The 26244-nt window shown below is 39.8% G+C and overlaps 1 protein-coding gene across 15 annotated transcripts in view; it reads right to left on the bottom strand.

Annotated features, from left to right (window-relative positions):
• LOC147580697 (uncharacterized) overlaps window positions 1–26244 on the bottom strand; it is a 403830-nt gene that overhangs the window by 337932 nt on the left and 39654 nt on the right. The gene's annotated exons all lie outside the window — the stretch shown is intronic.

Here is a 26244-nt window from a genome sequence, read left to right on the forward strand (position 1 = left end):
GCTTTCGCTTTTTGCAGATGACATGATATTATACATGGAAAATACGACAGACTCCACCAAAAGTCTGCTAGAACTGATACATGAATTCAGCAAAGTTGCAGGATACAAAATCAATGTACAGAAATCAGTTGCATTCTTATACACTAACAATGAAGCAACAGAAAGACAAATAAAGAAACTGATCCCATTCACAATTGCACCAAGAAGCATAAAATACCTAGGAATAAATCTAACCAAAGATGTAAAGGATCTGTATGCTGAAAACTATAGAAAGCTTATGAAGGTAATTGAAGAAGATTTAAAGAAATGGAAAGACATTCCCTGCTCATGGATTGGAAGAATAAATATTGTCAAAATGTCAATACTACCCAAAGCTATCTACACATTCAATGCAATCCCAATCAAAATTGCACCAGCATTCTTCTCGAAACTAGAACAAGCAATCCTAAAATTCATATGGAACCACAAAAGGCCCCGAATAGCCAAAGTAATTTTGAAGAAGAAGACCAAAGCAGGAGGCATCACAATCCCAGACTTTAGCCTCTACTACAAAGCTGTCATCATCAAGACAGCATGGTATTGGCACAAAAACAGACACATAGACCAATGGAATAGAATAGAAACCCCAGAACTAGACCCACAAACGTATGGCCAACTCATCTTTGACAAAGGAGGAAAGAACATCCAATGGAAAAAAGACAGTCTCTTTAACAAATGGTGCTGGGAGAACTGGACAGCAACATGCAGAAGGTTGAAACTAGACCACTTTCTCACACCATTCACAAAAATAAACTCAAAATGGATAAAGGACCTGAATGTGAGACAGGAAACCATCAAAACCTTAGAGGAGAAAGCAGGAACAGACCTCTCTGACCTCAGCCGTAGCAATCTCTTACTCGACACATCCCCAAAGGCAAGGGAATTAAAAGCAAAAGTGAATTACTGGGACCTTATGAAGATAAAAAGCTTCTGCACAGCAAAGGAAACAACCAACAAAACTAAAAGGCAACCAACGGAATGGGAAAAGATATTTGCAAATGACATATCGGACAAAGGGCTAGTATCCAAAATCTATAAAGAGCTCACCAAACTCCACACCCGAAAAGCAAATAACCCAGTGAAGAAATGGGCAGAAAACATGAATAGACACTTCTCTAAAGAAGACATCCGGATGGCCAACAGGCACATGAAAAGATGTTCAGCGTCGCTCCTTATCAGGGAAATACAAATCAAAACCACACTCAGGTATCACCTCACGCCAGTCAGAGTGGCCAAAATGAACAAATCAGGAGACTATAGATGCTGGAGAGGATGTGGAGAACGGGAACCCTCTTGCACTGTTGGTGGGAATGCAAATTGGGGCAGCCGCTCTGGAAAGCAGTGTGGAGGTTCCTCAGAAAATTAAAAATAGACCTACCCTATGACCCAGCAATAGCACTGCTAGGAATTTATCCAAGGGACACAGGAGTACTGATGCATAGGGGCACTTGTACCCCAATGTTCATAGCAGCACCCCCAACAATAGCCAAATTATGGAAAGAGCCTAAATGTCCATCAACTGATGAATGGATAAAGAAATTGTGGCTTATATACACAATGGAGTACTACGTGGCAATGAGAAAAAATGAAATATGGCCTTTTGTAGCAAAGTGGATGGAACTGGAGAGTGTGATGCTAAGTGAAATAAGCCATACAGAGAAAGACAGATACCATATGGTTTCACTCTTATGTGGATCCTGAGAAACTTAACAGGAACCCATGGGGGAGGGGAAAAAAAAAAAAAAAGAGGTTAGAGTGGGAGAGAGCCAAAGCATAAGAGACTGTTGAGAACTGAGAACAAACTAAGGGTTGATGGGGGGTGGGAGGGAGAAGAGGTTGGGTGATGGGTATTGAGGAGGGCACCTTTTAGGATGAGCACTGGGTGTTGTATGGAAACCAATTTGACAATAAATTTCATATATAAATAAAAAAAAAAACAACAAAAATAAACCTTGGCAAAAAAAAAAAAAAAAAAAAAAAAGGTAATAAAGCCAGAAGGTAAGGGAAGGTAACTCTTAAAAAAGGCACTCAGAAAGAATAAAAGGACAAGATTTCTAAAATAAAAATTAAGATATAAGAACATAGAAGTACATTCACAAAATAGAAATTCCCAAATAAAAACAACATAATGAAAAGGGAGGACATACTTATTTTTTTTTTTAATTTGGGGGAGAGAGAGAGAGAGAGAGAGAGAGAGGATCCCAAATAGGATCCATGCTCCTATGGAGCCAAACACAGGGCTTGATCTCATGACACTGGTATCATGACCTGAGTCGAAAGCAAGAGTCAGACATTAAACCAACTGAGCCACCCAGGTGCCCTGGAAAGGGAGGACATATTTAAAGAACTAGGGAATGATATGTTCTCAGACTTATGATTAATATTAGCTTCTGATTAAAAGTTCATAGAATGCCATTAAATAAAAAAAATAAATACATAAATAAGGGGAAAAAATCCCACAACTCAGAATATTTCAGATAATTTTAAGAAAACAAGAGCAAATAAAATAAAAAATTCTAGGGGCACCTGGGTGGCTCAGTTGGTTAAGCTTCCGACTTCAGCTCAGGTCATGATCTCGTAGTTTGTGGGTTTCAGCCCGGAGTCGGGCTCTGTGCTGACAGCTCAGAGCCTGGAGCCTGTTTTGGATCCTGTGTCTCCCTCTCTCTCTGCCCCTCCCCCACTCACGATCTGTCTCTCTGTCTCTCAAAACTGAATAAATGTTAAAAAAAAAAAAAATTCTGGGGCACCTGGGTGGCTCAGTCGGTTGAGCATCCAACTTCAGCTCAGATCATGATCTCACGGTCCGTGAGTTCGAGCCCCGCGTCAGGCTCTGTGCTGACAGCTCAGAGCCCGGAGCCTGCTTCGGATTCTGTGTCTCCCTCTCTCTGCCCCTCCTCTGCTCATGTTCACTCTCTCTCTCTCTCAAAGAGTAATTAAAAATTTTTAAAAAAATTAAAAAAAATTCTAAAACCTTCCAAGGTCTAAGACCAGGTCACCCCAGAGGACAAAATTAGATTGAAAATCAGGTTTTCAAAGCAACTGAGGTCATAAGGAGACATTAGGTTAATTTATCAAAGTAATAAAGGATAAGAGCTTCCAGCCCAGAATTATACAAACAGCTAAATATCATTTAAATAACAGAGTTAAACAAGTATCCGAGGCCTCAGAGGATTCAGCATATTTCCAAAAGCAGAGTGCTTTAACTCATAGAAAAAGTAGGGTTAAGTAAGTAACTTAGTGAAGTTGTCAAAATAAGCAAGGAAAAGCAATAATAAAAGTATATCGCTAATAAATCAGAAATATGTCTAGGAATAGGAAGAGGGGGAACAATGGGAAAAGGCCGAATGGGGTGAGAGTGTGCTAAGGGGTGTACTTCACTTGCGGGAAGATGTACGGATTAAAATTTTAAGAAACAGACTGAGCCTATGACCGTGAGACTGGGCTTTAATACGTTGTGTGTAAGCATTAGAAGACTAAGACCAGAATGCACGACTTTCAAACCAATAAAAGAATTTTTAATGTGTACGATGGAACAAAGGAAATGAAGGCAAAAAGAAATAATAAAAAAGCATGCTCCATAGAAAAATGTCAATGGAAAATGCCAAATAAGATGGGAGATGTAAAATTTAATACGGGCAACTTAGTAAGTTAACAACTTTGTTATACCCGCACAAAATAGAGACTCACACATCTAATTAAAAACAAGACAGTAGAAAGCAAAAAGTATCAATGAAAGCAAGAACTCCACATATACAAACAGAAAACAGAAGTTTTCTACCTACTAGCCTTATTCATTCCTCGTGCTAAAGAGGCCCTAATGACCAAGGGAAGCAAAGACAAACCCATTGGGGCTCCAGGCACACAGCTCTGAACTTCATCTTACTAGAGAAATTTCTTTGAAATCTCATGTTTAATCCCTAAAGTTTATAAGTTTGTTTTCTAGCTCTTACTTTGTCTTTGTGTCGAATAATAAAATATTCAAATTTCTAGACATGAGTTTCATCGTTGTTCAAGGAAGATGATGCTTTGCTATCCAGCAACTTCAAGTATCCAATGACCTGTTCACATTTAACCCCAAGGTTAAATGAACCCACACTGGGAAGCAAGGGCAATATGGTAGAGTCTCATGAGCACGTCAAATTGAGAGGCAAAAAATATCCATGGTCTGACTTTTGTGGCCTGCTGTGCCTCATCTTCCCCATTGTAACAAAGCTATGAGCTCCCAAACACCTCCAGTGTCTCACGTGAGACAACCTGCCCACCCTCCATGCCTTCCTTCCTTCCTGCTTGCAGTGACTGTGCCTAAAACACTCTCCCCATCCACCTGCTCCTAGGCGCTTAGATCAGATTCCAGTGTATCCTCTGCTTTTCCCTGGGCTCTTAACCATCTTCTCTATGATATATTTCCTGGTCATCCAGGCCAACTCTAATCCATTTTCCGTTCTCCTCCTTCTCCTTCCTGCATTGTAACGATTATACTGAAGCGCAGTCATTTGTTTGAATATCTGTTTCTACCTGTCCACCGTCCATCTTTGAAGGCAGTCCAGTTCACATTATTCTAATCTCCTAACACAGTGCATGGCATGAAGTAGGATCTCAAAAGGGGCAGGGGACGAATGAAGGAAGTAAACAGTTTAAGCACTGCTTCTTTGGAACTGTACATCCCTTGGGTCAATCAGTGAAGAAGTTCTTTATCCCTGAAATTCATTAACCACATCAGGAAGGTGAGTATAACCACACTGTTGGCAGGTACTAGCCAAGTTTTTCCAGCCTCCCTTGGGAGAAGAACTATTCATCCATTCTACTAGGGAAACAAAAAAGGATAAGAGCTTACACGACACTTCACTTTCCTCCCATTGTGAATTAAGCCACCCTCCAAACACAACTGAAAAACATCAAAAGGGGTCCCTACCATGATTTGGCAGCCTCTGGTATTAAATAATGTCTAGACTCTCTGTGATTTTCTGTACCGTGTATCACAATTCAACACATAAAAAAGAGCTGAATAAATCCACAGTAATCCATAGGATCATATTGTAACTTCCTCAAGAAATTTGATCCCCAACTAAAAATGATGTCACTGCTACCTTGCCCAGAATTTCACTAGGAGTTAACAGTATGTAAATTCGTTTTTCCTTAATAGAGCTATAGGATTGTAAAAACAAAATTCAGTTGGCTGTTCTTCCTGAACCAAAATGCCTTCTTCGAGAGTTGAAACATATGATCCCGGACACATTTATTTCCAGTTCGGGTGTCCTTGCTATTTTTTTTTGCGTGTGTAGATTAACTGGGCATTACAGAGAGAATAGATTTTGGATCTAAATAATAATATGTAAATCCTTCATTTTACAGAGGAGAAAACTGAAGGCTGCTGAAGTGGTGATAAAATCCATGTCATAAAAGCACTTACATATAATCAGCAGCAGGCTTAGAACTTGTGTCTCCTTTCATACTTTTTTTTTTTTTAAAGACAATATGGCACCCTAGTCTTTTACTTGTATTTAATCTCCCTATTACATTTTTGGTCTTAAGTAAATATTAACTCTTGTATAATATTTGCGTTTTTTATACTAAAACTCTTACACTCATTAAAGAATAAGCCAATTTACTTCTCATATATATTTTTAAAAGTGAAATAGACTTTTCTAGTAGGTTTTCTAGAGATTTTAACATTAAAGACGTGTAAAGCACTCTTAGCAACTTTCCTTATGTCAGCGGGACTTTCCGGGGGTGATGAAGGGACCATGTGGAGAGGGAAATTTTTTTGGCCTCACTAGGACAAGATATCATAATTACTGGTGCTCAGAAACAAAGCATAGTCAAGTCACCATGACTAGAAATGATGTGTTCGGAATCATCATATATTCACTAATTTATACAACACTGTTTCTCAGAGTTAACTCTTTTATAAATTAGGTCAATACAACCCTACTAGAGCAAAGTGTCTTACATGGAGTGGCCGTGGGTCTCATGAGGTCATCAGGAAAAGTGTGGGAAGGAGTGGGTTTCTGTTGTCAGAATGCCCATGGATTAAACATTAAGGGTAAGTGGACATTCTGCTAAAGAGGTCTCTTTGTACCCACATGCCAGTAGGACCTTCTCTGAGAACCACTGAGTCAGAAAGAAAGCCCATCTGATTCTCAATCAAAGGTGTCGTCAATTTCAAGTTACTGAATTAAGCAGCCAGTTCATAATGGCAAAATTCACTGATTTCTTCCACAACTGTGGCTATCAGGAAACAGTCCTAGACTTATTACTAAATGACTGTCCTTTTTGCCGACAGGATGTCCTTAAAACTTTGATGGTGTTTTTCTTAAGGGATAAGATAATGAGAGAAAAATTAAAGACGGCTAATTGTTGAAAGCTTTGTTAAAAAAAAAACAAAATTATTCTTGCTTTCGTCAACTATTACTAACAGGAAAAAAAGGAAAAAAAATGCTGCCTTGGAATTATACTAAACTTTGCTTTACCAAGGATTATGGTCACTAACCACTTGAGCAAGTGTGATATAAGCATCGGATACTGATGTCACAACCAGAGTGAGGCAGCAGTAAGAATCTAAGGAGAAATAAGCCAGGGAAAAAAGCCTGCGGTTGAAGACAAATGCACATAATTGCAAGAGTTTGGGACAAGGGTCCACACATATGCTCAGTGTTTTGCATGATACTTTGGCAAAAGTAAAATCAGGTCTCAGGCAAGCTTCTGAGGTGAGAGCCCGGTGACAGTAAGCCTAAATCACAGATAGGTCACATCACATCCATCATCGGCCAAAGGTATCCCAAGAAATGATCCTTGAATCATAAGGGCACCATCTCTGGGATACAGGGAAGAAGGATAATAACTGATAACTCTTCATCTGTTGCCCCCAATGCACTGACTTCTCCATGAAGAAATGGGGTGTTAGAAAGGCTTACGTTGATGGATGTGTGTGTCTGTTAGGGAGGTTTGGGATGAATTGGGGTGTTTTTGTTGTTGTTTTACCTGGTCATTTAGTCATTTCCCTGAGTTTATTACCAGAGCTACGATTTAAAGAGTGGAAATAATACATAATGCCTTATACACTGAAATTAACTGAAATTAACAGATGCCCACCCCTCTCTAGTATGACATTTATACTTGAGCCTGAGAATCTGGAATGACTTGATGGAGTAGGGTGCAAAAATCTTTTCTAAATTTCATGTACTTTGTCCACAGTCTTCCTTAAGTGATCCTTCATTTTATTTTTTTTTTATTTTTTTTTTTTTAATTTTTTTTTTCAACGTTTATTTATTTTTGGGACAGAGAGAGACAGAGCATGAATGGGGGAGGGGCAGAGAGAGAGGGAGACACAGAATCGGAAACAGGCTCCAGGCTCCGAGCCATCAGCCCAGAGCCCGACGCGGGGCTCGAACTCACAGACCGCGAGATCGTGACCTGGCTGAAGTCGGACGCTTAACCGACTGCGCCACCCAGGCGCCCCAAGTGATCCTTCATTTTAATCCCTTATCCTCCAGATTACTCTTCCCATTTCTAATACTAACTCAAGGGCTATATATAGGAAAACTTGTAATTAAAACTTGTGAATACATTAAAATGAATTATAATTCCAAGAAATGTTAAATTTGGATGTCAGTAATATTCTAGGAATTTTTTTTTGCATATTTGTTCCTCCGTGAAACAAAAACTCATTTCCCTACCAGTAGGTAATAACTATATGAAAGAGGAAATACATTCAAAGGTTTAGCCATGGAGATATCTGGTATCATTTGTGCTGTGAATGTCCCTCCATGTGCACAATTTTTACGGACCTATTTTTACGTGAAATGTGCTAAGAGCACGAAGTTTCTGTAAATCCATTAGATTACCCATCTACCCTGTTTTTTCATCTTTATTCACCTTGTGTCTCCATTAAAAGAGAAATAAGAGGTGATTCATGTTTTCAGAATGTATACGTTTGTCACTTTCTTCTAATAGAGGGTTTTTTATTTATTTTTTTTTTAATTTTTTTTTTCAACGTTTATTTATTTTGGGGACAGAGAGAGACAGAGCATGAACGGGGGAGGGGCAGAGAGAGAGGGAGACACAGAATCGGAAACAGGCTCCAGGCTCTGAGCCATCAGCCCAGAGCCCGATGCGGGGCTGGAACTCACGGACCGCGAGATCGTGACCTGGCTGAAGTCGGACGCTTAACCGACTGCGCCACCCAGGCGCCCCAATAGAGGGTTTTTTAGAGCAGTTTTAGGTTCACGGCGAAATTGAGCGGGATGTGTATTTCCCACATGCCCCCTGCCCCCACGCGTGCACAGCCTCCCCCACTATCAACATCACTACAGTGGAGTGTACATTTGTTACCATCGATGAACCTGCAATGGCTTCTCATCATCACCCAAACTCAGTACTGTACATTAGCATTCTTCTTGGAGCTGTAAATTCTATGGGTTTTGACAAATGTATAATGACATCTATCCACTGTTACACCGTCATACAGATTAGCTTCCCTGCCCTAAAACTCCTCTGTGCTTTGTCACTTCTGACACTCAATTTTGATTAAAAACATATCTGTTGCTATTAAATAAAGATATCATATATAAGGTAATCATTTTTAGTGAGATATGTTAATCCAATATAGGCTTAAGGTCTCTGTTAAATGATGCATTATTCTGTTTTGTTTATCAAATCGCATTATACACATGGTAATAAACTCCTCATTCAAATGGCCTTTAAATTCAAATCATATATTGAGATGGAAAACCAACAGGGATATAAGATACTGTTTCTATGAAGGATAGTCATTGCTAAGAAATATTTCCCCATTTCAGCTTCAGAGTGTCACCTGAGGGAACATTCTGGTTTCCAGAAATAAAGCCATTTTCATTATTTCCACTCTAACAATACAGATCCAGAGGTCATAAACTCAAGAGTGTTTCACGGGCCTTGAGTCCCCTGGTATGTTCCCTTTACGTAGGATTCCATGGTCAAATGCATTTCAGAAATAGTGCATATTATAGTTTTGGAGGGTTTTTTTTTTTTTTTTGAGATTTACAATATATATCAATCATTTACAAATTCTGTGAACTCCCACACCAAAATAACTTGTTTAATTTCACTTAACCCAGCACTTTCCAAACTTATTAATCATGGAACACTTCACTCTAGGGATTTTAAAAAAGCATGGTGCCGACTGGCCGCATTAAAATTCTCGGGGGAATCGTTTAACGGTGCAAATTCTAGTAAAACAAAATAGAAAAATAAGATAATGCATATCACCATTAATATTTTTTAAATGCATGTGTAATTTACTGTTTTATAGTTTACTTTGCCCTGTATTGTATTTTAGTATTATACGGATGCTTTAAAATTGGGAATCTGAGTTGCCATGTTCTGCACTTAATGGAGTTCTTTGGACGTCTCACCAATTTTTTTCATTAACGGTTGCAATAAACTTGTGGTAGTACACATTCCAAAACTATGAGCAAAGAACTCAAAAGCAATAACCACAATACTTACACTAAAATATATTAACACGCGTACAGAGAGAGTCTGATTGCCTAAAGTGTATATCCTCCAAGAAAGAGTCTATCAAACCCAAATATGTAAGTGTATAAAACAATCACAGAAACGAGAAGATTACAGATTCCAATTATGTATGTTTAAACTAAAAGTGATGGCATGAGATGCTTCACCTGTAAACAATTACTTATTTTCATCATCTCTGTCATGGGATGAATAGTTGATAAGAAAACCATTACATAGTATGTATAGCTCACCTAGCCCCACACCTAGCATTTAATCATGTTTCAAAATTAATACATTTTATAAAAATTCCCTATTAAATAAATCATTGCAAAGTTTTGTTGCACATACACTGTTAATCATATGTACGTAAGTATATTTAACCTAAGGAACAGGTAATGCTCAAGTGAAATAAGAATGATCAATATATTCCCAACTTTTAATTATGCTTTCTATTCCAAAATGGAACTATTCACATGAAGGCTTTGATCACAACTTACCCACAAAATAGATTTTCTGTAGATTCTCATAATTAGGGTCTGTATCAAAGCTTTCTGGTATGCTATGGACATCAAAATTATGATTGTCAGAAATGTATATATCCAAAGCATATATCTATAGTCATGTAAAGAACCTAAAAGCACACAATTCATGTCTTTGCTAGTTTTCTTTTTTCAGGTGTCCTCTCCTTCCCAATTCATGGATCCATTTCAATTGCTAATAAATTCAGTCTGGCAAAGACCACCCAGACTCCATCATAAAATAGTGGCTGCATATACATAATTCATTTCTTGACAATGTTATTCCTGTGGGAAATAGCTAATACAACTGTAAATACTATAGTGAACTCTCCAGAACAGTATGAAATCAAGAGAATGAATGGCTTTTTACACTTACTGATTGCCTTTTTAAGATACAATTTTATTTTGTTAATAACACATTCATTAAAGAAACATAGGAATTATAGAGAGGTAAATAAAAACCATCTATAATGGTAGTGCAGATCAATGACCTAGTAACATTTTGGTGAATTTTTCTGTGTACACACAGTAGAAATGTATTTTGTGTATTTTTGATTTATATATAACATTTATAACATGTGATGTATGTGTACCAATTTTTTAGAGTGGTGGAAATATATGAATACTTTATATAATTTGTCCTGTAAAAATGTTCCCATTACCATATAATGATCACAACCAAAAGTTCTTTTTTATACAAAATTCTTGGCAATCTTGGATATTGTTAAAAATCTTTGCCTATCTGAGGGCAACTAGCTCAGTTGGTTGAGCATACAACTCTTGATTTTAGCTCAGGGCATGATCCCAGGATTGTGGGATTGAGCCCCACATAGGGCTCTGCGCTGAGTGTGGACCCTGTTTAAGATTCCCTCTTTCTCTCTCTCTCTTTCTCTCTCTCTCTTCCTCTCCCCTGCTGATGCTCTTTCAAAAAAAAAAAAGGTCTTTGCCTATCTGAAAAAAAAAAAACACCCCACTTCATTCTTGTGTTAACTTACTTTAGTTTGTCTACTAGTAATGCTGAACACATTTTGATAAAATCATTAGCCTTTTTCATTTTGTGAATTGTTATATCATGACCTTTGCCCATTTGTACTGGAGTTTTGTCACTATATATATATATATATATATATATATTTTTTTTTTTTTTTTTTTTTTTTAGAGAGAGAGAATGAACAAATGGGGGAGAGAGGCAGAGGGAGACAGAGAGAATCTCGAGCAGGCTCCATGTTCCGTGAGGCTGCCCAATGCAGGGCTTGATCCCACAACCCTGGGATCATGACGAGAGAGCTGAAATCAAGCGCTGGATGCTCAACCAACTGAGTCACCCAGGTGTCCTTGTCATTATCTTTTTATATCTTTATTTATAGAACTTCTTTATGCATTAAAAATATTAACTTTTTGCATTAAACATGTTTTGAAAATATTTCCCAGTTTACCTACTGACATTTTCCCCAAAATTTATTATCAAAAAGCACTTATTTATCAGCATTTGTAATTTTTAAAAAAGTCCCTGGAGCACCTGGGTGGCTCAGTAGGCTAAGCATCCGACTTCGGCTCAGGTCATGATCTCACAGTTTGTGGGTTTGTGCCCTGCATCGGGAGCTGTGCTGACAGCTCAGAGCCTGGAGCCTGTTTCCGATTCTGTGTCTCCCTCTCTCTCTGCCCCTCACCTGCGTATGCTCTGTCTCTGTCTCAAAAATAAAGATTAAAAAAAAAAAGGCCCTTAATTTCTGAAATCCCTATCATATGAATAATATTACTAACTAGTATAATGGCTTTCACCTTAAGAACACTTCATCCCTGTATTTTTCGGTTTGTTTGTTTTTCATAGCCGTGAGATCATGACCTGAGACGAAGTCGGACGCCCAACCAACTGAGCCCCCAGGTGCCCCTGGGCATGTTAATTCAGAAGAAAGTTTAAAATAGCTTAATAAAATAAGACAATATGTATCAAAGAAAAATTACAAACTTTGGAAGGGAAAAGAAACAAAAATATTTTAAACATTAAGAAATATTCTTACTAACTGAGCATAATTTTGGTTCTATGTTCCTGTCAACCAAAGCAAAATAAAAATACTACAGCCATTTTAACATTTCAATGTAATTTTTAATCTATTTTTTAAAATATTTTTCCTAGAATGCAATTCTAAATGATCTGAGGGATTTTGATGCAAGGGACAATTGGATTCTTTCATTCATTCATTCATTCATTCATTCATTCAGTTCATCATGCTTGAGTGCCTGGTATGTGTCCTGCTGAGGCTCTGGCCTTCACTATGAGATTATTAGTCTTTGGGCTCTGAGCACAAGTGTCTCCCCCATTAATGAATCATGACTCAATCTATTTCTCCATCTTTTTTTTTTTTTTTTTTAATTTTTTTCAACGTTTTTTATTTATTTTTGGGACAGAGAGAGACAGAGCATGAACGGGGGAGGGGCAGAGAGAGAGGGAGACACACAGAACCGGAAACAGGCTCCAGGCTCTGAGCCATCAGCCCAGAGCCTGACGCGGGGCTCGAACTCACAGACCGCGAGATCGTGACCTGGCTGAAGTCGGACGCTTAACCGACTGCGCCACCCAGGCGCCCCCATCTGCCTTAACCCAAGTAAAATACTTAGAACAAAATTGACGAGGCATAATATTTGTGTTTCTTTTGGACACAAAAAAATAGGAAATAGTGCAAGGTAGATTATTTATTTATTTATTTTTAATTTTTTTTTTTTTTTTTATGTTTTTACTTGCTTTTGAGACAGAGAGAGACAGAGCATGAATGGGTGAGGGGCAGAGAGAGAGGGAGACACAGAATCGGAAGCAGGCTCCAGGCTCTGAGCCATCAGCTCAGAGCCCGACGCAGGGCTTGAACTCACGGACCGCAAGATCGTGACCTGAGCTGAAGTCGGACGCTTAACCGACTGAGCCACCCAGGCGCCCCGATTGTTTTTTTAATTGACTCACTGGAAAGATACTGGAGTCTCTTACAAAACCCAAGAGATGTTGAACAAGCAAGTGTCAGAAATGACAGAAATCAAGGCAACTCCAGAGCCTCAATGCCAAGAGTTTGTATGTTTGTACATCTTCCTTCCAGAGCAGTACATTGGACCCTGACTACGTTCCAGACAAGACCTTTCTGAAGTACCATAGCCAGGCTCATCACAAACCAATTAAATCAGTTTGGGGCCAAGGCCGACTCAATAGTATAGTTTAAGAGTTCTGGGTGATATTAAAGTGCAGTCATTGTGGAACCACTCTAAAGGGCTGCATTTACCATAAAGAATTATACTGAAAACACTGCTATTTCAGTGTTTCTCTTAGTTGAGCGTTCAGAATCCCACGGACAAAGAAGGTAATTGGTCCCATTTGACAAAAAGGTACACCACAGCTGAATCAGGCATGGCCCTAGGGGAGGCTCGTGAACCAAAACATGGCTTCAAGTAGGGGGACCAGCTGTCCTGGTTGCCTGAGACTGAGCAGTTTCACAGGATGTGAGACTTTGAGTACTAAAACTGGTCAAGCAGGTAAACCAGGGCAATTGGTCACCCTTTCAGGGAGCCACACTTGTGGTACAGAGGAGGGAGAAATTCTCAGGAGTGGGACAAGGTAGTTGAACACCTCAAGAGTCCTGCATCACATTGGGAAATCTTCATATTAATAGTGTCATTTGAAGTGTCTTATGACTCATGGGGGGGGGCAATGGGTAGGGAGGAAGGGATGGAAGGGGCCGTGGATGTGGTGATTCACCTGAAGTACTACCAAAAGTAAAAGTTTAGCAACATCTCACCATACTTAATGCAGTATATTGCAAAGAATAGGTACAACTGAAGTAAGTTTGGTGAATTAGATTCCAGAAACTCTTTTATGGTTTTAATATACCTAACAGCAAAAATCTTAAATATATACAGTGAAAAAATTTTTGTATAAATCCTGTGCGAAAGCTCTAAACTACTTGAAGTCTACTTCATAACCGAAACTAAAAATCACGCATGTAGAAATGCCAAATGTGTCACAAATGTTATCTGTGACAGCCAAATGTCATCCTTTTCCACATTTTAAAATGAAAACATTAGAAAAAGTGGGACATTTTAACTTAAAAATGGCATGCTATTTCCGGTGTCTCTCTCTCTCTAGTAGTCAGGCTTGGCTGAATGACTTTTTTTGTTTTTCATCTTAATTGTTTTTAATTCAGTAGGCCAAAGGGCTACTCAGTCATAAGGCAATGGGAACAGGAGAGGTACAAACACTCATATGGGAGATTTTTATGACTGTAATAGCATTATCTACAAAGAGAAGATCACAGGAGCTCCTTAAATTATAAACTCTGTGATGAACATAAATCATCACTCAGTACAATGGGCTTCCTAGAAACCTACCGCATAGCTTCTAGGAGAAAGATCTAGAGGTCCCTAGGACTCTCGAACCAAAATAAACAATGCCAATGGTACCAGGCATTGGGGAACACAAAATATAATTTGTTGTCTATAAGGATGCTGGGTAAGTCGAAAATTCCCTTCAGCAATACAAAGGAGGGGTCTGCAATAGATTTAATGCTGAAAGTTTAACACTGACTCAAGATATACCCTGCAAAGGAAAACCAGTGTCCTTGGAGTATGGAAGGAAGGACTAATCAATATAATACTGAACGAAGCTAACAATGAATGCCATCCAACTGACGGGAAGCACAGCTACAAACCTCCCAGTTGATGCACGCACAAATTACTGCCTGTGATATATGTTTTTGAGAAATGCATTCTAAGAAATAATCTTGCCGTGTGAGCCTGAAAGCAGACAGGTCTCATGATTTTGGTGCTCCAGAAGAGATTATAATCAGGTGGACAATAAATCTTAAAATCTCAGACAAAGACTAACTACAAATAAACAGAGGGTAAGGGCAATGCTCCTTCCAAGGAGACCTATGGCTTTTCTGAGCGATAGTTTTCTGGACTGCCTACATTCTAAATTTTTAATTCCTTAATTAGGCCATGGGAAATGGTTTATACTGCTGAAAATATTCAAGTGATCAATTAATATGGTAGGCCAGAAGTCAAAAAGAGAAAGCAGGATAAAACTGACGGCTGGTCTCCCGACTAAAACTGATCCAGTTAATATTGAAAAGAGATAAATAAAATAGTTCAGATTAACAGTACAGTTTAATGAGCTGAAAAGAACTTGTCTGGTTGGATTTTCCCCTGATCTGCAATGTTTATTACCTCGGCACTTACCCAAAGTGTACTTCTCTATAGAAAGCACAAGCCCCTGTTAAAACAGACTTCTCAAAGAAAACCAGAGATCCAAGTTATTAGGGAAACCATAAGGCATTTTTCCATCTATTCCTTTGTTGCAATTTGCTGGGGCTGTTTTTGTTTTGAGAGGGTTTAGATGATCGTTGAATCCTCTCCACATTTTGTTATGACCTGCCTCACTTCTCTGGAAACGAGGCCCCCTGTCAGAGCATTCATTTGAGCTCTTATTTGGGGGACTTCCCCTCCTTTGTCCTCACTTTCCTTTGGTTTCCAACTATAGACGAAAACCAGGTTCCTGGGGGAGCTTACCGTACTGAATTCGTGTTGTATGGTGCCCAGAACAGCGAAAGGTAGGTGCCATTTGGGTTAGCTCATCTAAGAACACCTGTTCTCTGACTGAGTGGCACATGTCTATGACCACCTGATGCCCGTGTCAAGTGCACGATCACAATAGAGGTTTTGCACAGGCCGTGTGGCTGAATGCAAGTTTTGTTTCCCTGGCTCTTTTGTATCGACGCACCATGACAAGGGCTTGGCTCATCAGGGTGACCACATCTACAAGCTCGGTGCCTCCAGTTCTGTGTCTCAGGACCCTGGTGGCTCAGCTTTATCTCCCATTGAGGTTCTAAGCCCATGACATATATAGACTCTGGACCCACAGATCCACGGGTAAAACTTTCAGAAAAGAGAAAGCAAACAAAATTGCTTTTTTTTCTCTTTCGCATTTATCATTAAGTCGAAAGGAAACCAATTGTTTGAAATCTTAGCACTCCTGCTCAGAAAAGCTCCTTAACTAATTCCCATGGACAACTAAAAGCCTAATGCTCCTGCACTCATGCAATCCTGTTCCAAATCCCGATGGGCTAAGATCTGAACAAGCATCAGGAAGAGGATGACTGAGTCATGTGACCTCATTCTCCATTCATTTACAAACCTGACGGATTTCTGCGTTATCCAGCTGGTCAGTATTTTGCAAATGGGTATAAAAGTGTGGGCTCTCCGAGTACTTTTTTAAACCTGAAAGTAAATTCCAGAGGTGTAGGACACCAGGGACCCCCAAAGGGCCTCTCGCGGCACACACTTGCATAAGCTGTCCTTCTAGGGAGCAGGGACAGGCCTGGCCTTGCACTAAAATATCCTGCTGACAGAGCATCGCAGAGAGACTCCTGGGTGATCCTCTGTAGGAACTTAAATCAAAGAGTCCAATCCACGGATCTTAAGGCAAAACCCGTAAAGCCCTCAAATGCATGCCCAAACCAAATCTTCAGATACACAGAAAGAAAAGATAAGGCAGCTTTGAGAAATGAAAGAAGTAAAAAGCTACCTGGGGCTGTGAACTTGCTGTCATTCACCAGGAACAAATTAGAGGGAGACAGTAGGGTTTGGGGGAAGACAGGAAGGCTATCACAGACATTGTCTTCTGAGGACCACAAATCAACCAAGTTAAAAAAAAAATCTAGTCACAACTTAGAGAAGGGAAATTGAAGCCAAATAATTAAATCAGTTGTCTTTACGGGACATCACACTTGTCCTAACTGAAGATATTTTCATGGTCTATCTAAATATTTAGGACTGTTATAAATCCACAGCTTTGCAAGAAGATAGTAAAAAAGCATTTTCACAAGGCTGCCTAAAATGTCGTATTTAGGGGGTTGGACTCTTTCTGGCAAAACAATTACATCCCCGAAACTACCTGAACACGTTTTCCAAGAGTGCTGTGTAATCCCTAAGACAGAAAGAGATGGCCTGTGAGAGCTAGGCTTACCCCGCTAAGGGCTTTGGGGAAACAGCCATTTCCAGAGCAATGAAAGCAGTGGGGGCAAATAAGAGAAGAGGAAAATAAATACGAGGAAGAGATTAGACAGGAAATAATTACTTTTGAAAAATCCAATGTCTGTAACTTAGGACCACACAGGTCAGCATGACCTGGAGGGATTCCATTTTGCTGACCCTGTCCTTTCCCCAGGGCATGGAGAACAGACTTTGGGTCAGGCGGGACCTCAGGAGCTGGTGGGGACTGCGGGCCAAGAGGTGACTCACGAAGTGCGGAAGTGCGCGTAGGAAGGGTGAGGTTGCCATGGCTTTCTGACCTAAGCAGGATGACTCTGCAAGGATTGCACAGGTGGACTGGTCCCACCTGTTCCCGCTTTTCTCCATGGAAATGAGCCGTCTTTTGGGGTGTACAAGTGGAAAAACATAAATCCTGATACTGATGGAGTTACCTTTACTTTTTTACACGTACTATTGCATGAGGCCCACTAAATACTGATAGACTGCAGTCTTCATGGTGAAATTCAAAACTACTAAATCAGGGTCACTTTTTAAAAAAAAAATTTTAGCGTTTATTTATTATTGAGAGACACAGAGCATGAGCGGGGGAGGGGCAGAGAGAGAGGGAGACGCAGAATCCGAAGCAGGCTCCAGCCTCCGAGCTGTCAGCACAGAGCCCGACGCCAGGCTCGAACTCACAAACCGCAAGATCGTGACCGCAAGATCGTGACCTGAGCTGAAGTCGGACGCTCAACCGACTGAGCCACCCAGGGTCACTTTTAAGAAAGGTCTCCAATACAGATTCCCCCGTGGAATGCTAATATACTTAAAATTCTGCCTGGTTTTACAGGACAGTGATGGCCTTTTGACATCAGTTGGCCCCTATCTCCACTCATCTAGTAGCTGATTTAAAACAAAAAATCTGAAATTGTTAAATAATTTAATAGGATTAAATCCACCCCAAATAGTCCTGTCCATACTGTGTCTTGTCCATACTGTGTGTGGTAATAGGAGTTGCTGAAAATGAGATTGAAAGCTCTTTCTTTCCACCCTCAACCTGAAAAATACCACCACCCACTTATTGCATCCAAAGCTGTGTTTGTGGGGGAGTCCCCGTGGCTCAGTGTGTTAAGTATCCGACTTGAGCTCAGGTCATGATCTCGAGGTCTAGGAGTTTGAGCTCCAGGTCGGGCTCTGTGCTGACAGCTTGGAGCCTGGATCCTGCTTCAGATTCTCCACCTCCCCTCTCTCCCTGCCCCTCCCCCACTTGCCCTCTGTCTCTCTTTCTCTCTCTCAAAAATAAACATTAAAAAACATTTTTTAAAAAATGCAGTGTTTTATTTATTCAGTTGCCTTTAGAAAAGTTCTCACTCCATACATGTAATTATCGATGCCAAAGGATACCAATGTCACTCTGGCTTTCAGAATCCTTTCGAAGGACAGATTCCACAAGTCTCTAACAACACCAGTGTATAACTGATGACAGCTCCCCAGCTTAAGCAGCCCAAAGCTGTGACTTCCTGCACAAAACATATGGAAATCAAACTCTCTGTCATCACCTGCTATCCCTGGGACAGGTTATCACCCTGTGGACCTCCACAGGGACTCTCATGGTGCCGAACTCCAGAAGAAGATTCAAGAAATTCACCACCTCATTTTCAAGGTGTGAATATATCGCATCATTATACATTACTTATTGAGCCTAGCAGGGCACCTGGCACCTATTATGACACAGGGCATTTTTATAGAAATTCTGAACCTAACTAGAGCCATCCCCCACCCAAGGGAAAGAAAAGACTACAGGCGCCAACATGTGTTGGAAAAGTTATTAGAATTCTGCCTTCAACCCATCACTTACCTACAGATCGGAGACAACCTCTCTAGCGCTACAAATGAGCTTTGAAGACAAGAGAATTTCACTTTTATACATAAAAAAGACCAAGTTTAAGAATCTTCTTTGTCCAAATTTGTGCCTCCCATTAGATTAACAGAACTAAAGCTATTTAGGATTTAGGGAGTATTTCGTGAGACAAATGACCATCCTGACACTAACATGCATTGAACACAACCCATTGCTTTCTTAATATCTCATTTTGCCATATTTCCTGACCCCAACCCTTGAGTAGGTGCTTAGAAAAATTTTACATCTCTTTAAGCATTCTTAGCCCTTGAAAAACATTGAGTTGAATCAAATTTATGAGTAGATATAAAAGCTGATCTATCTTCAAAATGTAATCTACACTGACACATCCGTGTCAGAAATTTTAAGTAAATCGTCTGTACTCAGTTTACACTATTAGTGGAATGGAATGGCATCATTCTTTTATGTTTCCAGGTGACTATATAAATGAATTAGAACACTACAAGCTTCATTTGTCAGGGACACTACAAGATTCGTTGGAATAGGCGATGACAGATTCACATGTATTGGGATGTGTGTTGGCAAATACCTTCCCTGGCTTCTGAGGATGCTCATTTTATTTATTTGTCTTTATATAAGTGCTAAGCCCAAAATGGAGCTGAAACTCACGACCCCGAGATTCAAGAGTCACATGTTCTACTAACTGGGCCAGTTAGGTGCCCCTGACGATGCTCACTTTAAATCGATTTTCTCAAAAAAAAAATTCTCTTTAAATTACTTGCTTCCATTTTCTCCATGGCTCACCTAAAAGTTAATTGAAAGGGAAAGAGTGAGATATGAAAATAATACACAAAATAAGAAAAAGAGAGGACTATTCATCAATATTGATGAAATTCAAAAAACACATAAAACTAGTTTTCTGAATCTGATACTAAGAACAAATCTGAAAACATGGATTTTCATGGATCCATGAAATTTGAAACATGGAAAATTGAAAACATGGATTCTAAAATATAAAATTTACTCTGGAAGTGATAAGTAGCGAAATAGTTCAAATACAAAGAAAAGAAATAGAGAAATTGATCAAAAGTCTAGTTTCTCCTTTTACTAAAGGCACAAGATACACAAGGTGTCATAGGGGAATTTTACAAACTCTTCAGAGCAACTGATTCTAATGCTACTTACTTTGTTCCAAAGCACAGACAGGGAAGAAAAATATATAAGTAATGAGGTATAAAAACCATGGTTATTGAAACCCAATAGAGATTACACAAGAAAGGACTTCTCAGACTAGTCTTACTCATGAACACTGAGTAAGTCCTGAGTGAGTAAGGGTACCAATTTCAGAAAGGCAAAAGCAGATTTTAGGGGAATGTGATCTAGTTGGAAGGCAGTCCCACAGGAATGCCCAGAAGCTACAAGGAAAATGTCCTCCTAAGATAAGAGTATCTCAGGTTCATTATTTACTAATAGATTGAATCTTCTGAGCAAGTACACAGCAGCAGGAATTTCAAGAACTGGTTTTCAAAATGTAGCCTGCAAATTACCTGCACAGGATGCCCTGACGTGCAGGTTACAGACCGAAGATTCAGGAAACTGCCCCCACACTTGCTGAATGAGAGTCATTTAGGGTTGAGGCCCAGGAATCTGACTTTTAGCAACTTTTAACGGATCCTTCTGACCACTAAAATTTAACCACTGTAATGTGCAAACAGTACGGCTCTACTCATGCTTCCTACTACACAGAATAAGGCTATTTGCAATATTGAGGCATTACAATTACGAAGGAACATTACTTTCATTTGGCCAGGATTTGTTAGTCCATTTATGATTATGGGTCTGTCATAGTTATTTTGCAATGCTTATTTTTTAGGCAAAAGTTTATAAATATGAACTAAAATTGCTATTTTATTTTAATGTTTATTTATTTTCGAAAGAGAGTCAGGGAAGGGCAGAGAAAGAGGGAGAACCAGAATTCAAGGCAGGCTTCACACTGTCAGCACAGAGCCCGACGCGGGGCTCGAACCCACAAACCGCGAGATCATGACCTGAGCCGAAGTCGTACACTCGACCAACTGAGCCACCCGGGCACCCCTAAAATTGCTATTTTAATATGCTTGTTTAGTAGAAACCACCTTCGCTAGCCTTTTTTCCTATTGACTCATCTTCATTATGATATAATACAAAATGACATTCATTCATTAACAAGTATTTACATACTAATTAATAATCTAACTTACCAATACTAGGTGCTGTTTAAAATAATTCACTATTTTTCTATGTACCATATTGTTTTCCTTCTTCACATCAGTGAAAGAATTTTAATAATCACACTGCCTCTCAATTTTAAATAATTCTTCATTTTTAATATAGTGTCTTACATCAGTTATAGCTACATGACCTACACCTAATTTGCTAAACGGATGTGGCTGAGGATCTCAGCACTATTTTGCTTCCACAAACATTTTCTGTAGAATAGATTACACTCAATCAAGTCGTAACACCACAAAACGGCATTTTCCTGGCCAGTTTTTGCAGGCAAATTTCCTATTTGTTATAGAAGTCATTCTTTGTTTTGTCTCATGCGATTGATTTCTTATCCCATTATTTTAAAAAGGAAGTACATTCTTCTTAACGTAGAGACTTTCATTCACTCAGCCTCTCAACGTTACCAGACAATTGTTACTGGTGAGTGGTTGGGAGAGAAAAGAGAACAAAATCAAGTTCCCACCCTCATGTAACTGACGTTCATTTTCATTATTTCGTCAGTATATTTGTAATTTTTGACTATGGATAGCATGGATACTATTAGTACCCATTATTAAATTATAGTGCCCTATTATTAAATGCATTAATCTTATTTAGAATATAGTATCTGTTGCTAAGGTGGTTGATGAGAACTATCTAATCTTTATCATGTAAATTGAAAACAAGAGGTTTGCTTCCTTCCTTTTACTTTGGGTAGAAACTCTGAAGGCAGAGAGGGAGGAGATGGTGGAGGAAGAGGGTCCTGAGCTCACCTTCCCCACACACACAGTGGGGCGACACACACATATAATGCAATTCACTATGAAAATGACCAGAACACTAGCAGAACAGTCCTTTCCCAAGTAATGACATAAGGAAAGCCACGTGGAGAAGGGTGGGAGGGGCAGAGACGAGGTGGGAACCAAACATCCCTGTGAGGACACCCACAAGGAGAAGGAATAGCATGGCCACAGAGGTCCTCACTGAGGAGTGAGGGGAGCGAGCCCCACGCTGGGCACCCCTCACCCTGCAGAATTGAACAGACAAAATAAGCCCCCATAACATAGGACGTGGAAAATCAGTTGCGCTCATCTCCAGGGAAGCCAGAGGGCCCTTGAAAACCAAGGACCAGCACGCTAGATCACTTGGTCAGAGACCCAGCAAAGAAGCAGCTATTGGAAAAGCACCTGGGCTATATGTGAAGGAGGTGTATTGACTAATGTTAGGGCAGGTGCTGGAGAGGCAGAAATCTGTAGGAGCTTTCACTGGGGAATAAAAAAAACAGTGCTGGCAGCCATCATTTTCTTGCCTGTCCTGTCCTTCCTGGACACCTGAAGGAGCCACTGACACTTCCGGCTGGCTCTGCTGATCCCAACTCATTCTCCCCTGCAAACAGGCCCACCCAAACTATCTGTCCCCACTAGCCCCATCCAAAGCAGTTCCCACCCTGCCACATCTGGTCGGCAGCCTAAGAGGGGACCAGAGTCCCCTCGAAATGACTACCTCCCACCACACTGACCAGGCAGTGCTGGCAGGGACCAGCATCCCTCTGAAGTGACTCCTGCCCCAGAGAGTTGGGGGCCAGCCCTGTTCACCAGCACCTCCAAGAAGTCATGGCCGGCCATTACAGCCAGTCGGGCTAGGGGCCAGTGTCACCTACCGGAGTGCCCACACCAATTGTATCCATTGCAAAAGGAGGGTACATGCAGCCCACAGAGGGGACACTCCTGGTTCTGGTGACCAGGGGGGACTGCGCTCCTGGGCCCCACTACACACTTACACACGGCCACTAATTTCAAGACCAGTAGACGGAACTGACCGACGGAACACATAGCAACAAACATATGGAGTCAGGCAAAATGAGGACACAGAGAAAATGTATGGCAAACAAAAGAACAAGACAAAATCTGAGAAAAAGAAATAAATGGAAGGGAGATAAACTATCTACGTGTTAAAGAGTTCAAAGCAATGGTTGTAAAGATTCTCACCAGAATATAGAGTGAATGACAGATAGAAAATATGAAAAGGCAGGGGCGCCTGGGTGGCTCAGTCGGTTGGTGTCTGACTTCCACTCAGGTCATGATCTCAAGGTTAGCGAGTTTAAGCCCTACCTGGGGCTCACTGTTGTCATCACAGAACCTGCTTCAGATCCTCTGTCCCCCTCTCTCTCTGCCCCTCCCCCACCTGCGCTCCCCCCAAAGTAAATAAATATTTTAAACAAGAAAAAAGAAAACATGAAAATGAACCAACTAAAGAATACAGTAACCGAAATGAAAAATATGCTAGAAGGAATCAACAGCAGAAGCATCAAGGAGCAACATGAAAACATCAAGCGTACTGACATTCACATAATTGGAGTCTCAGAAAAAGAAGAGAGAGAAAAGGGGGCAGAAAACCTACTTGAAGAAATAATAGTTGAAAGATTCCCTAACGTAGAGAAGGAAACAGACACCTAAGTCCAAGAAGCAAGGAGAATGCCCAAGAAGATGAAGCCAAGGAAGGTCCACACCAAGACATATAATAATTAAAATATCAAGTCCATCATAGAAAGACAAATATCATATAACTTCACTCATATGTGGAATTTAACAAACCAAACAGATGGACATGGGGAAGGGAAGGAAAAATAAGATAAAAACAGGGGGGCAAAACCATAAGAGAATCTTAAATACAGAAAACAAACTGAGGGTTGCTGGAGCAGTGTTGGGTGGGGGGACGGGCAGTAAGAAGGACACTTGTTGGGATGAGCACTGGGTGTCATATGTAAATGACAAATCACTAAATGCTACTCCTGAAGCCATTATTACCCTATATGTTAACTAACTTGGATTTCAATAAAAAATAAAAATTAAAAAAATGATTAAAATATCAAACATTAAAGAAAGAATCTTTTTTTTTTTAAATTTTTTTTTCAATGTTTATTTATTTTTGGGACAGAGAGAGACAGAGCATGAAGGGTGGAGGGGCAGAGAGAGAGGGAGACACAGAATAGGAAACAGGCTCCAGGCTCCAGGCTCTGAGCCATCAGCCCAGAGCCCGACGTGGGGCTCGAACTCACGGACCGCGAGATCGTGACCTGGCTGAAGTCGGACGCTTAACCGACTGCGCCACCCAGGTGCCCCTAAAGAAAGAATCTTAAAAGCAAAAGAGAAAATAAAGAGCCATAAGGCTATCAGCTGATGTTTTAGCAGAAACTTTGCAGGCTGGAAAGGGGTGGCATGATATATTCAAAGTGATGAAAAGAAAAAAAAAAAAAAAGTACAACCAGGAATACTCTACCCAGCAAGGTTATTATTCAGAAGTGAAGGAAAGATAGAGTTTCCCAGACAAACAAAAGCTAAAGGAGTTCATCACCAGTAAACCAGCCTTACAAGAAATGATAAGGGAGTTCTTTAAGCAGAAAGGAAAAGGCCATAACTAGAAGAAAATTCTGAAAGAAAAAAAAATTGCAGGTAGAAGTAAGCATATAGTAAAGGTAATAGATCAGTACCTTGTAAAGCTAGTGTGAAGGTTTAAAGATAAAACTAGTAAAATCAATTGTATTTACAAGAATTGGTTAAGGGGATATATATATATATATATATATATATATATATATATATATATACACATGTATATATATATATATATATATATGTATATATATAAATGTGGAAGCACGAATAAAAATATAGTGCTTTTAGAATGTGTTTGCTGGGCACCTGGATGGCTCAGTCAGCCGAGTGTCCAACTCTTGATTTTGGCTCAGGTCATGATCTCACAGTTCGTGTGTTTCAGCCCCACTTTGGGCTCCTTGCACAGACAGTGCAGAGCCTGCTTGGGATTCTCTCTCCCTCTCTCTCTCTCTGCCCCTCCCTGCTCATGCTCTTTCTCAAGATAAATAAAAACAAACAAACTTAAAAAAATGTGTTTGTATGTAAGTGACCAACAGCTTAATATAGACTGTTATTTACATAGGATGTTATTTATGAACCTCATGGTAACCACAAACCAAAAACCTATGATACACACACACACACACACACACACACACACGAATCCCAGCATGACAGTAAATAAAGTCATAAATCACAAGGGAAGAGAGCAAAATAAAGGAATAGAGAGGCAGAAAACAACCAGAAAACAATCAGAAAACAATTAACAAAATGGAAATAAGCACATACCTATCAATGATTACTTTAAATGTAAATAGACTAAATATTCCAATCAAGAGACATAGGATGATGGCATTAACAACAGCAACAGGGGTGTGCAGGTGGTGCAGTTGCTTAACTGTCTGACTCCTGATTTCACCTCAGGTCATGATGTCATGGTTTGTGAGTTTGAGGCCCATAGCAGGCTCTATGCTGATGGTGTAGAGCCTGCTTAGGATTCTCTCCCTCTTGCTGCCCCTCCCCTACTCAGGCTGGCTGTCTCTCTCTCTCTCTCTCTCAATGTAAGTAAATAAATAAACTTTAAACAACAACAACAACAACACAATTACGTCTGTCTCTCACCTGCCCACAAGAACCTCAATGCAGACCTAAACACATACAAACTGAAAGTGATGGATGGAAAAAAGATAATTCATGCAAATGGAAGTAAAACAATAACAAAAAGCCAGGGTAGCAATACTTACACCAGACAAAACAGACTTTAAAACAAAGACTGTAATAAGAGACAAAGAAGGGCATTACATAATGATAAAGGGATGAATCCAACAAGAGGATATAATAATTGTAAAATATCTCTGCAACGAACAGAGGAACACCTAAATATATAAAGCCAATATTAACAGACAAAAGGAAAAAATTGACAATAATACAATAAGAGTAGAGGACTTTAATATGCCACGTATATCAATGGATAGATCATCCAGACAGAAAACCAATAAGGAAACAGCGGCTTTGAATGACACGCACTGGACTAGATGGGCTTAACAGACATATACAGAACATTCCATCTCAAAACAGCAGAATAAACATTTTTTTTCAAATGCACATGGAATGGTCTACAGGATAGCTCACATGTTAGGCCACAAAAAATGTCTCAATAAATTTAAGAAGACTGAAATCATAGTAAGCATCTTTTCTGACC

The sequence above is a fragment of the Puma concolor genome, chromosome B2 (assembly GCF_028749965.1).
Source record: "Puma concolor isolate L17-30 chromosome B2, mPumCon1.1.hap2, whole genome shotgun sequence".
Lineage (NCBI taxonomy): Eukaryota > Metazoa > Chordata > Mammalia > Carnivora > Felidae > Puma > Puma concolor.